Raw genomic sequence first — 13,540 nt, 5'->3', positions numbered from 1 at the left:
GTAGGGTAGGAACACCCATCCTCATTTCTACTGGGGTTGCCTTAGGATTGGGGCCTTTGAGAGGCACAGGGTAGGAGAATCTCTGTAGAAGCCATATTCTCCGAAGGACATAAACCAAGTTCTCACCAAAGTGGCCTTCAAGGCCCCGAGCCATGTGCCCTCAGCTCCTTCTCCTGCTCCTGGCTTCTTCTGCTCCAAGGCCCTAGCTATGTTCAGTTCCAAAGGCCAAGTGCTGTGCCCCCAGAGCCTCTGTTCTGGCAAAACCTTCCATCCTCTCTCCTTCACCTTCTTCAGCCCCTGCTCAAATGACACCCTACTGGGAGGCCTTGCTGGGTCCCCGAATGCCACAGCCGTGCCCCACCCCCACTCCATAGCTCTCTGGCTTGGCACTGTGAACCTACCTGAGAATACCTGCTGTATTCTCCCCCACAGCACTCAGCGCTGCCTGCTATAACAAATGCCTGTATCACCTGAGCATGGCCCCTGACCCGACATGCAAGGAAGAGAACTGTTTTCTCCTGTTCTGTGCCCCCGGGAGCCAGTAGCACCTGCCACACGCCATGTAACACATGCTCCACACGTTTGCTGAATGAGTGGAAGACAGGCACACAAAGGCCCTGTAGCAGCTAACAGGCAGGAAGCCCCAGGTGAGAACATGCTTGAAACGGAGCTGTCTTGCAAGGTCCTGGACCAGGACACCTATCAAAAGTGAAGCAGATGATGGGAAGGAGCCAGCTTTCAGACCACACCTAGGGGGCACAGGATGGTGTCACGGGGCAGGAGACTAGAGAGCATGAAGCTGCCCATGACAGAGCAGCCCAGCAAACTGGCCTAGCTGTGAGGGTCCCCGGACCAGGCAGGGAAGCTGCCGAGGCAGAGCACCCTTAATTCAGAGCCCAGTAATCGAGTCTCCTTCAGCTGCCTGGGACCTGCCCCTGGATGCCAGGCACAAGGCTCAGATGGAATCAGGGAGGGGCCACAGCTGTAGTTAAGTGGCACTGCAAAAGCCAGATGGGGAGAGGCACTGACACTGGCTATGGTCTACTAGAAGCCAGGAACTACGAGGACGCAGCCTGTCCTTTAAATCTCACCATCAGCACCAGCACGGAATGGATTTCCCATCTTTCTGGTGGGGAAACTGAGCCTCTGGAGTTCAAGTTGATCTCAGCAAAATTGCTGAGGCACTAAATAGCACAGCTGCAGTGGATTCTTATTCTAAAAAGCCATTTCTAAACATTCACTTCCTTATTCTGAAAGATGGCATAGCCCAGGGACCACTCTAGAGAAAGAAATCACAAAAGGAAGAAAGGAAGGGTGCAGAGGTCCAGCTGTTCAGCAAAGGATGGGGATCTGGTGGGAGAGGAGGAGTGAAGTCTAGGGCTAACGACTGGGCCGGGGAGCTCAGCCCCAGGGAAGGCACTGAAAGTCACCTGGTCTTACTGCGCTCAGCTTAGCTTCACGAAATGCTCAGGTTTCCATTTTCAGGGAAACTCAAGATCAAGTCACTCAAGATCAGGACACAGAACAGCAGCAGAACAAACCAGAGAAAGAGGAAAGGTGTAAGACCCCCTGGGGCGTCCTTCTGGCTCCGTGATATCTGGTCTCCGTTGGTACCTGGGGCTTCCTAGGCAGACATGTTAATGTGAACCTTCCATGTCTCTCGCTCTCTCTTTTTTTTTTTTTACCCTCCACATCTCTTTAGGCAGCTGAGGGGCATCATCCCCATCAGGTACAACTCCAAGGCAGAAGTTCAAGTAGACGTGGCCATGTCCTTGCTCATAAGAAGAAAAGTGTTTATAACTGGCTGGGGGGAGCTGAGTGGGAAAGTGGGTGGTCAGCAAGGGAGTGGTCAGCTGCCATTTGTCTATCACAAATGCTCTTGGATGATAACTTCATGAGCTGAATTTATCTCTAAAAATAGGATGCAAATCAGGTCTCCAACCTAAGTCCCATCTGAGGCTGGCTACCAAAGGACTTCCTTCTGCTTCTCAAAACTTGGTCAAAATGAAGGAAAAGAAGTTTGATTGCACTCAAAATGAGACAAATTGACAATGAGAGGAAAGGACAAGGACTAAAGATATGGCTGTAACCCGCTCTTCCCTTGCATGCCGTTCTAAGTGACTCTTCCTCCCCTAAACCCCAAAGACTCAAAATAGCACAGATCCCACTGATAATGCAGCCAAAGAACCCAGAGGTCTCGGACTGCCTCAGGATTACAGCTTCCTGAAAATGCTAAACAATTATGACTTATGTCCTTTGCGTTTGTTTTTCTTTTTTTCTTTTTTTTTGATACCAGGGATCAAACTCGGGACCTTGTGCTTGCAAGGCAGGTGGCAGAACCACTGAGATAAACCTCTGGCCCTCGTTTGTTTTTCTTGAGAAGTATGGGGTGCTGTGAACCATGGCTTCTAATCAAAGCAGCCAAATCTGGTGAAATCACCACCTTTCGTACTTTTGAGTATCTGTAAACATGCATATTATCCATTCTCTATACTGAAATGCTGGTTATTGCCGTACCGTAACCAGTGTCAGCTGTTATTTACCTGGAAATATCTCTTGTGATTCTCTGTCCTTAAGGAACTGGAAGGGAAAAACAAGTCATGTTGTTATGGGAGCAATTTCTCATCCTCCTCTACTCACAATACATTCTTTAGGGTGGCAGAGAGAGCCACAGGACCCAGGGTCACCAGGGCTGGAAGACATCTAGGAGATAATCTTGTCTCATTAATTCATTTTGTAGTTGGGGAAACTGAGGCTCAGAGAAGAAAAGAACCTCATTGAAGAACTAGCAGTTTGGGAATAGAATCAGGATCGGAACCTCTGACTCTCTAGCCTTTGGGATTTTTTAAAAAGCAGCCAAATGGTCAAGCAGGCTGCTCACACAAGTGGTCCCTGCCCCTGAGTGGGATGTCTCTTAAACGGAGAAAACAACAAAAAACCAGATTTTCCAAAAGAGGAGGTGGCACATTTTCTAGATTGCTGTTTTTGTAGTTTTACCACAGGAAACAAAATTGGTAAAACAGGCTGGGGTAGTGTTCACTGTTTCTCATTAGAAAACCAGAAAAAGACTGTTTGGAAACTCCTCGACCTGTGGACAAGGTGCGCCTATGCTCTGTTCTTAGTGACAGCTAGTCTCTCTGTCTCTCTCTCTGTCTTTGTCTCTCTCTCTCTCTCTCTCTCTCTCTCTCTCCCTCTCCTTCTCTTTCAGAAAAACTAACAGATATGAACTGTTCTCCAATGAGTAGTATCACTTCTTATGGGATTTTTCTGAAAGTCTTGTATTTAAACAGTTGCTCCTCTATGCAGAAAACCAAAGCATAGCAGGGCGGGGTGGGGCGGGGAAGCAGCTTAGTATTATCAGGCAAGTTGTATCTACCAAGCATATCTCATGCATTTTTTATTTTTGTAATTTGTCCCCATAAGATTCTTGTGAGGTTCTATTAACTCCAGTATTCCAAACAACTGGGACACCGAGATTGGAATGGCCAGAATCATAAAGAGAATACAGTACAGAGCCAGGAAAAAAATAAAAAAATAAAAGCCACCTAACTCCTAAATCTTTTTGTCCATCTAAACTGAACTATTTTTATCAGGCTGAACCAACAGGAGCGGTCTGTTTGTTCCAGCATTTTAGCACAAAATGCATGAGAAAGCTTTTTGGAAGCTGTCACTGTCCTACTAAATTCCGTTTTAGACAGGGAGTTCTGAAGACCTCAGCTTCCGGCCAGGCTCCCAGAGGGGTTCGTGTGCCCCAGAGGCTGGGCTGGACTGGGCACTGCAGGAAATCATGATTATCAACCCTCTGGGCTTTGTTCCAGTCTCAGGCAGCAGGGACGCAGCAGGAGAGATGGGTGGGGGTGGAGAAAGAGGAAGAAAAAACAGGAAGTGCAGGGGGGTGCAGGGGGAAGGAAATGAAAGAGAAAACATATCCACTTTGAAACGTCCTTGGCCTGGTGAGAAAGTGATTTCTGAGCAGAATTATGGAGCTGAGTTGGGACAGAAGTGGGGAGAGTCCTGTAGAACTGGGGTGGTGTCCATAATTTCATCTCCCAGCACAGTGCACTGCCTGACACAGGGCTGGGTCCCACGAGTGCAGGCGGGTGTGGACACTGAGGGCGGAGAATGTCCAGAGAAAGGTTTAGGGGTGAAGCCAGGTGGGTCCCCAAGCATCTGAAACCAGGCACGGTGCTCAATGTGATCAGGTATCAGAGAGAGCGACTCCAACTTCACCACTTTCTCTCTCAGACATCTTCAGAATTAGAACTTGCTTTTGAAGGATTGCCATGTTTGAGCCCGTCCTGGGCAACTGAGTGACTTAGTGAGACCCTGTCTCAAAATATAAGATAAAAACGGGCTGGGGGTGGAGCTCCGTGCAAAGGAGCTGAGTTCAACCTGTAGCACCAGCAGCTGGGTGCTGAGTCTGCTCCGTGCATAGCCGTAGACGCTGCCATGCTGCCCCCCTTACCTTAACAGCAGATGCAGGTCACGGCAGATGGCAGGCACTGGTACCTGGAACCACATAAACAGATAACCCACAATGACCAGCTCAGAACACTACTTTACAGCTGGCACCAGGAGGGACAGGTGGGCAGAGCCCCGTCAGACAGGCCCTTGAGTCTCACAGCTCCTGCAGCCTCCACACCGGCCATGCTTCTGCAACATTAATGAACAGGGCAGGCTCAACCCGGAAAAGGGATCAGGAAACGTGTGAGCTTCAAAGCCGGGGAGAGCCCCGCTGTCCCCTACCGGTGGGTGACCTTCACTCGTAGACAGTGTCAAGGCCCCGAAGCCAGCAGCCTCGGGGGACCTGCCCAGATTCTGTAACTACTCCTCCACCATCCCGACAAACCAGAACACGGGTCGGGGTGCCTCTGAGAGGCGCTGGAGTTCTCTCGGGGCACCCTTGGTGGGTCACTGTGTTGGCTGCCCCCGGGGCAAATGTCCACGAGGAAGAACAGAGGCGAGGTAGGCAGAGAGATGTCAAGCTCGGGTCTCGGTCCCGCCACGGCACAGCCTGCCAGCGCGATGCCGCTTCTGTCCCCATGGGTACCAACGCTGTGTCCCTGTCCCTCTCCTCCGCGCCTGGACCAGAGCACCACCGGGGACAAGGACAAAGCGCACTTTTGCAGGCTCTAATGGCCCGCAAAGTGCTTGCCAACGTCTCTTCTTCGCTCAGATTGAGGTAGGCCCAGAGCCAAGGGGTAAGGGCTCTGTTTTTAAAACAGGAGGTTGGTTTCAGACACATGGAGCGACTTATCCAGGGCCCGCGTCACAGAGCAAGGCTCGAACAGGCTTCTCCTAATGACTTCTGGTCCAGGGAGCCTCTCGCTGCCTCGAGGCCCTGTCCCTCTCCCGTGGAGGTGCGGAGGGACAGCTTGTGACAGCTGCGTAGCTCCTGTGTGGAGAGGAATTGGAAGCGGGAGGTGGCAAGTGCCAGGGTAGGCACAGATGGGAGAGAAGGTGAGACAGACAAGAGAGGCCGGCAGGAAAGGCCCTGGAAGGCCACATTCCCACCATCCAGGCTAGCAGAGAAAGGGTCTCGGGCCCAGTGTGGGAACCAGCTTGTCTGAAGTCCCCAGGGCCCTGAACCTGGATCCACACAGAAAGGGTGATGGCACAGGCTTTGAGCTAACAAAACTGACGAGTACCAGGTGCCTATGGCATGTTGGGGAGCCAGCTAGTCACTTCTGCACTTGGTGGATGACTCTTGCCCTTTTACCCATGAGAAACTGAGGCATACAAAGGCTAAGTCATTTGTTCAAGGAACTCAGTGTTTTGTTTGTTTCTGCATACTGAGAACTAAACCCAGGGCCTTTACACTGAGATACATCCCTGGCATTTATTTTTGTATTTTCATTTTGAGCCAGGGCCTCACTAAGTTGGCAGGATGGGTTAGAATTTGTGATCCTCCTGCCTCAGCCTCCCAGAGTGCCAGGGTTAGAGGTTTGCCCAGCTGGGATTGAATGAGTGCCACAGTCGAGATGTGAATTTAGGCAGTCTGGCTCAGAGTGGGCTTAAGCAGTACTCGATGCTCCCTCTCAAAGCAGTTACAGTAAGAGGTAAAACAGCAGAAGAAATGTGGATTAAGCCAAGGCTCCAGGAACAGAGGACGCTTGGTTCAAGAGGAAGAGGCAGGGAATGGGGCGATGATGCTCCACAGGCAGGACAGGGAATGTGGTCCCTGGTGCTCCTTGGGTCCCAGAAGGCCCTTGTCAGCAGCACCAGCAAATGACAGTGTGGTCCTGGCTTTGCACAGCCTGGGTCATGGGAAGAGGAAGCATGGCGGGGGGTGGTTCCTGGGAGGGGCTGGCCAGGGTTCACATCAGGACGAAGCCTTGGGAGCCCAGTTCCCACACCCCAGGGGGACAGAGCAGCTGGGCTGCCAGGGCTAACAGTGCACACCCTCCCGGAATGCCAGGCTCCTGGGGAGGCTGCCCTGTTTCAGCCTCATGAAGCCTGGGTTTGGGGACAGGGTGGGACAGTGGTGAGACTGAAGCTCACAAGCAGCAGTGCCGGAATAATGAACACTGATGGTGGGAAGGATGCAGATGCTGTTGCTAGCCTACTACATGTCCGGAAGTTAGCTTCCCATCTGCCTGAACTCAGCAAGGTCCACATGATTAAAAGGTAGGACCAGCTGAACAATTTCATAAAGGTCAAAGGCTACAGGAAAGGATCTGTGCCACCTTGTACATGACATTTTGGCCCCGAATCTCACCTCTAAGGCACACTGCTGCCAACCAGGCAAGGGACTTGCCTGAGCCTGGCACTAACCCATAGCACCTCAGAGTGGTCAACAACCCCAGCCACATTTTTAGCTGAGCCCCTTCTGCGCTTTTCTCAGCTATGTTGAGTGCTGCTAAACACTCCCGTGAATGCAGTCACACAGGATTTGGGTGACCTTAGGGTTTATCATCCAAAAGGGTACACTTGTGAGAGGGAAAAGAGACTGTATCCTTAACAGGGCTGGGACAAGTGGCAGAAACCGGGACTGAGCCAGGCACACAGAGCCCTACGAGGCCGGGTCCTCTTACATCCAGTTGTGCTGCAACCCCACTGAATGTTTTCTACTTCCCCACCACACCAGGACTCCTTGGTACCACTCCTCCTCCTCCTCTGAATTCCCGCAGCTTCTAGACCTCACAGGCTGTGCCTTGACTGTAAGGCAGCCATGTTGAGATTGGAGAAGCATGGTGGGGGTACTGTCAGCAAGAAATCTAGAAAGACTTGTAGATCCTTGTGGCCAGGAGCGCAGACACTGGACCCCCACTCTTCTGTTGGTCAGTTAGTCCCCCAAAGCAACAGCTCTGCGGCTGTCCTACTGGGTGGGGCCTGCAGCCACCGAATGAGCCTCCAGGGCAGGGCAAGGCAGAGGGCAGCAGCTGCTACTGCTTCCTGGATGCACTGGAGAGTGTGCGGCCATCCACCGCAGGGGCACAAGTGCCCGTGTCCTCAGCCAGTGGGCACAAGCCCCGCCTGGAGGGGTGCACCTGCAGGCTCTGTGGCCTTGCTAGTCCTGGGTGGAAGGAGGCAGCTCTTAAGGCCTGCTTTGTTTTTACTTCTTCCATAAGTATCCACCTTCTTAAGAATCACAGGCCAAGAGAAGAAAGAATCTGTTGTTCTTTTTAAACCGGGAAATCAGTCTCCAGTCCAACTTGCACGTCAATGCAGGTAAAGTAAAATACTAACAAGAAAGCGATGGGCACCCATCCATGCTCGGAAGGCACTGTCTTTGGCACTTAGCTGTCAGGTACCACAAGGCCCGATGGCCAGGAGTTCTCGAAGCACAAGAAAAGCTGAGAGTTGTGAGCAGGCCCCACTCCACACTGGGCTCTTGGTGACACCAGCTGGCAGGGTCCTAGGGCCACCTGAGACCACACAGTGAGCTTTTGATGTCTTTTGCAGAGAAGCTTTTGCAAATGACAGCTCTGGGTTAACAAGTAAACGTTTCTCTAGATCAGGCACATGCTCTGAGTCCAGGAGTTAGGCACAGAATCTCAGGGCTGCCACACACCCACTACAGCTATTGCTGTTATTACTATCATGACTTTATATGTCTGCGATGCCCAGTAACTAGTCATCTTGGGGAACTGGGGCATGCACACATCCCGTCTTCACCATTTTCGCTTCCTCTCCCCTCTGGAGCTCCCCTTCTCCCACTTCCAGATCCTCTGCCCATCTCCACAGTCTACCTCCCTGCTTCCTATTGCTTCCCTTTTATTTTGCTCTTTAAATTATTTGTATTTTGCATTTCTCATATAAGAGAAATCATGCACTATTTAACCTTCTGTGTCTGATTCATTTCACTCAACATCATGATCTCAATGCATGCATTTTCCTACAAGTGATTCAAGTTTATCCTTCTTTAGGGCACAGTAGTACTCCATTGTGTGCAAGTACCACGTTTTCTTTACCCATTCATCTGTTGGTATGGATCTAGGCTGCTTCCAACGTTTAGCTATTATGAGTTGTGCTGCTATAAACATGGGTGTGCATCACTGATGTTACTGAGATGATACTTGAGAATGAGAAAAGGGAAAGGACTTATGGAGTGCCACCAAGAAAATGACTGGGAAATCAGGGACTAGAAGTTTTCCCAGACGTTCGTGCTAGGAGCTCATGGTGGGAGCCAGCACGGGTGTGTCCTGGAGACCTGTGAGTGGCCCTGGCTCAGGTCACCCTGATGGGGATCCTGGTGATTCGGATGTGGCTGAAGAATGCTGACGCTCTGCCCTGAGCACTGCTGATGCGCCACGCGTGGAGCCGAGTACCTCACGGGTGTCGCTCTCTGCCCTGAGATCAGCCGTCCTGGCAACAGCAGTGCCCGGTCTGCCCACATCTTATAGACAGGGAGCCAGGGGCAGCCCAGAGATGGACACTGATGGCCCTGGTTAGTGATGTAGCCAGGTGCTTCCCGGGAGGGTGAGGAGCCTGGGTCCACCCTGACCTCAGCCTTCATCAGTCCCCACACTCTGCCCTTCAGAAGGAGCTTCAGCTAAACGCAGGACACATGGAGACACACACCATCCATTCTCTCTGGGCTTTCTCTTCCAAGGTACCATAACTATCTGTGTTCCTGTTCTATGCTTACCACTGGACAAAAATTCCATAGCAAGAGGAGTCACACCTTACTCGTCTTACAGACGATGCTAACTAGGCTGCCCAGATGAGAAGTGCTGAATGTTTAATTTGTAAAATCTGGCTTCTCTGAGGGCAGTGATCAGCTCAGGGTGGCTGGGGAGGACAGGGGTGGTGAAGGCACAGTGAGTAGAGAAAGGCTGGTGTCAGGCTGTGCAGGACCTCGGGCAGTGGGCAGGAAGCTGGGGGTTGAATGCTTTTGCAAACACAGTGGGAGGACAGGGGTATGGAAAGGGCCTGTGCTCGTGGACTTCACTTCAGCCAGGGAAATGGAAGCGGTGGCCTTGTCTGCACATTGCTAATAAGGGTCCTTGTGGTAAAGTATGACCACAAAATATATGACTATTTCAATTTTTAAAAAATGTATTACAGTAGAAGACACATTGCTTCAAACACACTTATCCCTTCATCCTTGCCACTTTCTGCAGCAGCTCTAGAATCCTCTTTCCTGAGGGTCTTTACAAGGTGTGATGAAAAATACAATGGATGCTGTTGCAGAGCGCCATCCAGCAGAAAGAAGGCTTGTGAAAACATGACGCTGTGTCCTCATCCACCTTAGTCTCCAGATCTTGCACCATGCACCTTCCAGCTCTTCCTTAAAGTCACAATGACCATGAAATGGAAACACTTTGAATCCATTCAGGACATCGAGGCAGCCAGGACAGCTCAGCTAAGAAGTCCTCAGGAAAGAGGACTCCAGAGCTGCTGCAGAAAGTGACAAGGACAATGGGATGAGTGTGTGAAGAGAGGCAGAGAATTCTGGGGGCATTCATGGTGATGTGTCTTTTGGAATAATAAAGGTTTTTAATTTAAACATTCACCGTATGTTGTGATCCTTCTTGGTACCATGACAAGAGCAGTGCTCGCGTCGATTTGAACTTCAGCAGCTAGGCCTACTCTACATTAGCAAGGCAGAGCTCCCTTGGGCTGCCAGATGTGATGTCACAGATGCTGGAGGCGGTGATGCTCGGAGTGCCCAGGACTCCCAAGAGCCCACGCAGTAGAGGTATTTGTGGCCTGGGTTTCCAACAGCTCTGTGTGGTCAGCGTGCGCCACAGACACCTGCAGCTCTCATGCTCGCCAAAGCCACGTGGACGTCATGGCAAACACCACCTAAATGGCGCTGCTACCTGGGCCCAGGACTGTTGGGGCCCCCCTAGGCACCATCTATACCACACCCCACTTATACTTGGGGTTTCTCATAGATGAGCAACCTTGCACTGTTTAACCTTCTGTGTCTGATTTATTTCACTCAGCTCTAAGAGCTAGATATAAAAACAGAAACTGAGTCTGCTGGAAGGTATAACAGGTAAAACCCTTCCCACAGCCATAGGCAAGGACTTACTGAACAGAACCCCAGCTGTACAAGAAATAACACCAAGAATCAACACGAGGGACTCTCCCAAATTAAAGTTTCTGCACACCCAAGGAAACTACCAACAGAGTGAAGAGATGACCTACACAGTGGGAAAACATTTTGCCAGCTCCTCCTCAGAGCAAGGCATCTTCTTATGAAGGTGACCTCCGCTAAAAACACCATGAGATGGAGCCCTCCTAAGGCTACCCAGCCCAAACCCCACAGGAGAAAGTCCACAAAGCTGGTTTCCAGTTCTCTCCTGCCCGGCTCCTGCCTCTCAGCCAGCAGAGCTGCTTTGCACTTCCTTTTCAGTTTGTATTGCTTTTTTGAGACAGGGTCTCTCTATGTGGTTCAGGCTGGCCCTGATGATCCTCCTGCCTTAGCCTCCCCAGTGCTGGGATGACAGGCGTGGGCCACCATGCCCACTGTTTTGCACTCCTGAGTCTGCAATGCCTCCTGTGAGCTTCAGCCACCCACAAATTAGGCATAGGAGAAACAGAGCCTGCCTGTCACTCTAGGTGAGAGGGGCAGAGTCAGACACAGCAGCTTACCTGTGACAGCTGGGCGCTGGCTTATCTCTAATGCTGAGAGAAGTCTCGCAGGCTTCCTAGACAAATGCACTTGGCTGCGCTCCTCCTCGGCTCCCTGCTGCAAGGCAAGTCAGAGTCACATGATTAGCACTCAGGCTCCTCGGAAGACACAAGGACGCCTGACCGCCGGAGGCACAGGGCTGTGGCAGAGCCCCAGACACCCACTGGGATAAAGGAAGTGGACTGGTGGTCAGAAGAAGGGATACGTATGAGTCAGAACCCTGAGGCTGATGTCAGGAATATGCACTCTGTGAGAGCATGGCCTTCCAGCAAAACCCACGTTTCTGAGCAGGCTCTGCAGTGCCTCTGCCAACGAGTCTGTACTGAGACCCAGCTTCCATAGGAACCCTCACCCTGCACCCAAAGGTGGCTCACTGTGGCTTCTCGTACTGTCACCCTGTGCTGCAACTTCGACCTCCACCCTCCCTACCATCCTGCCAGGCTAGCGATGGTCACGTCCTCCATGAAGCCTCCTCCGATACCTCTGGACATGGAGGTACACGTTAATCTCTCCCTTCTGAATTCACACAGCACTTGGTGCCCACGCCACGTGGCATCTGGGGCCAGGAGGTGGCCTTGGACTGTCACAGCAACCTCTGGACTTACTTCCTCCTGCCTGGCCTGTGGACTTTCCCACGCTTGGTATCTTCTCCCTGGGTAGAGCTCTTCAGGACCGCCCACTGCCCTCGGGAGAAAATCCACATTCTCCCGGCCTTCCCAGCTGCCCCAGGGCTCCTCGTGTTGCAGTCATGCCAAGCTGCTCTCCAAGGTTGCATAATGAAGCCACCCGAGGCGGTGACTCTTCTGCATAAACAGCTCCTGGGGCTTGCCCAGTCCCAGGCCCTCCCAGGAGGTGACCAGGAGCCTGAGCCACCACCATGGTGACAAAACTGAGAACAACCAAGTGCTGGGGTCATGACTCACTTCATCACCCAAGCAGCCAGCCCAGCCAGCCACAGTGGCGAAGCAGGCAACTGAGGCTCAGGTATAAGATAGCTCCTTCGCTCTTTTTCTCCACCCTGGAGGTGGGTGGTTAGCTCTTTCCAGAGATGCAGGAAGAAGCAAGGCCCACAGAGGTCACAGTTCCTACCTGGACTTGCACTCCACCTCTGACCCTTTTCCCAGGTCCCACGTCGTGGGTCTAACAGCCAACTGGCTGTCCCACGTGGCTCATACTTGCTGCATCAGGTACCGAGCAATAGCGCCCCGTCCCCACCCCGGAGCTCCGTCTGCCTGCGAGATCCTACACTACACTGATGTCTTAAGGGTTCTGCTCCAAGACCAGACCTGTCCCACCACTTCTGCAACTCCTCAGGTGGAAAGAGATTGTCACTTAACAGACACGACAGACAATGCCACGTTCACTTCTCTGTATGCAGCCTTAAGAGGGGATCAAAACCCTCGCCAGGCTGATGTCTGTCCAGCATCACATCTTGGCAGAAAGTGTTTTGCTTTGGGTTTGGGTGGAGCCCAAGGTCTGGAAGACACAAGCTAACGGTGTCAGCAACAGCAACGGGAACACAGCTCACCAGAACCACACGCCTGAATCTCTTGAGGTCCCTTGAGGGGGCTGACACCAGTCATGACCACAGAAAGGGGTGCACGTCCTGTCCTGTTTTTGTTCATACCAGAAAATCCATTATTAAACATTTGCCAGCACACCACGGAATGGTCTGAGAGAGCACAGGCCTATAGTGTGGCTGCAGTGCTGTCCCCACCTTGGTATTCGAATTGGCTAAGTTACCTTGTGACCCTGGGTCTCCCTCTGGACAGGAAAAAAAGGCAGACAGAAGGGAGACAGAGGGCATTTTGGTAAATGCCAAGCTGATGAGACATGGGTCGGTGTCTGCAGACATCCTGGGTCATCACGGGAGAAAGCCAGCCCAGATGCTGCTAAGTATCCTACAGTGTATAGAGTCCCACACACATGTCACTTTGCCCAAAACGGCAGTAGTGCCAAGGCTGAGATACCCTGGTATAAAGATATTCAAGCACAGGGGCTCAGTTAAGTTGCTTGAACACATTTTCATCCAGGCGAGAAAACAGAAGGGACTGGGAGCCAGGCGCAGTGGTGCACAGCTGTGACTCCAGCACAAAGGAGGCTGAAGCAGGAGGCTTGCTACAAGTTTGAGGCCAGCTCGGGCTACACAGTGAGTTCAAGGCTACCTTGCATCGCATAGCAAGACTCTGTCTCCAAAAGCACCCCCTAAAAGGAACTGGCATCTGTTGGCAGGACTCTGGGGGCCCCTTGGGGCAGGACATTGTGACACAGGCTACAATGGGTGGGAGTGTTTGAGCTCTTGCCCTAGCGTGGCACTGGGCACACTGTGGTGCTCAGCAGTGGATGGGGGAGAACGGAGCAGGCGGGCACCACGCCAACACTCCAGCGTGTTCCCACCCTGTCTGCCACACCAGGCAGAGGAATCTGCCAAGTGCAACTTCGCCTCCTCTGGAA

At 52.0% G+C, this 13,540-nt stretch overlaps 1 protein-coding gene across 11 annotated transcripts in view; it reads right to left on the bottom strand.

The window, feature by feature from the left end:
* The window catches only part of Cyria (CYFIP related Rac1 interactor A), a 126,702-nt gene that overhangs the window by 74,234 nt on the left and 38,928 nt on the right, over positions 1-13,540 (bottom strand). For 6 of the 11 annotated variants that reach the window (XR_015446748.1, XM_004869930.4, XM_087199668.1 and 3 more), the window contains exon 2: positions 11,047-11,143. The exons of 1 other annotated variant lie outside the window; for it this stretch is intronic. The gene's annotated coding sequence lies outside the window, so the exon portion shown is untranslated. Of the gene's footprint in view, positions 1-2,543; positions 2,581-4,465; positions 4,510-11,046; positions 11,144-13,540 lie in introns of all 11 variants that reach the window. 4 more of the 11 variants (XM_087199669.1, XM_087199667.1, XM_021248361.2 and 1 more) reach the window with 2 other exon arrangements.

This window comes from Heterocephalus glaber, unplaced genomic scaffold (assembly GCF_053883595.1).
Source record: "Heterocephalus glaber isolate CG9 unplaced genomic scaffold, H.glaber_assembly_v1.0 deba00001724, whole genome shotgun sequence".
Classification (NCBI taxonomy): Eukaryota; Metazoa; Chordata; class Mammalia; order Rodentia; family Bathyergidae; genus Heterocephalus; species Heterocephalus glaber.
The sequence above is the reverse complement of the archived record's forward strand: the minus strand, read 5'-3'. Positions and strand labels throughout refer to the sequence as shown.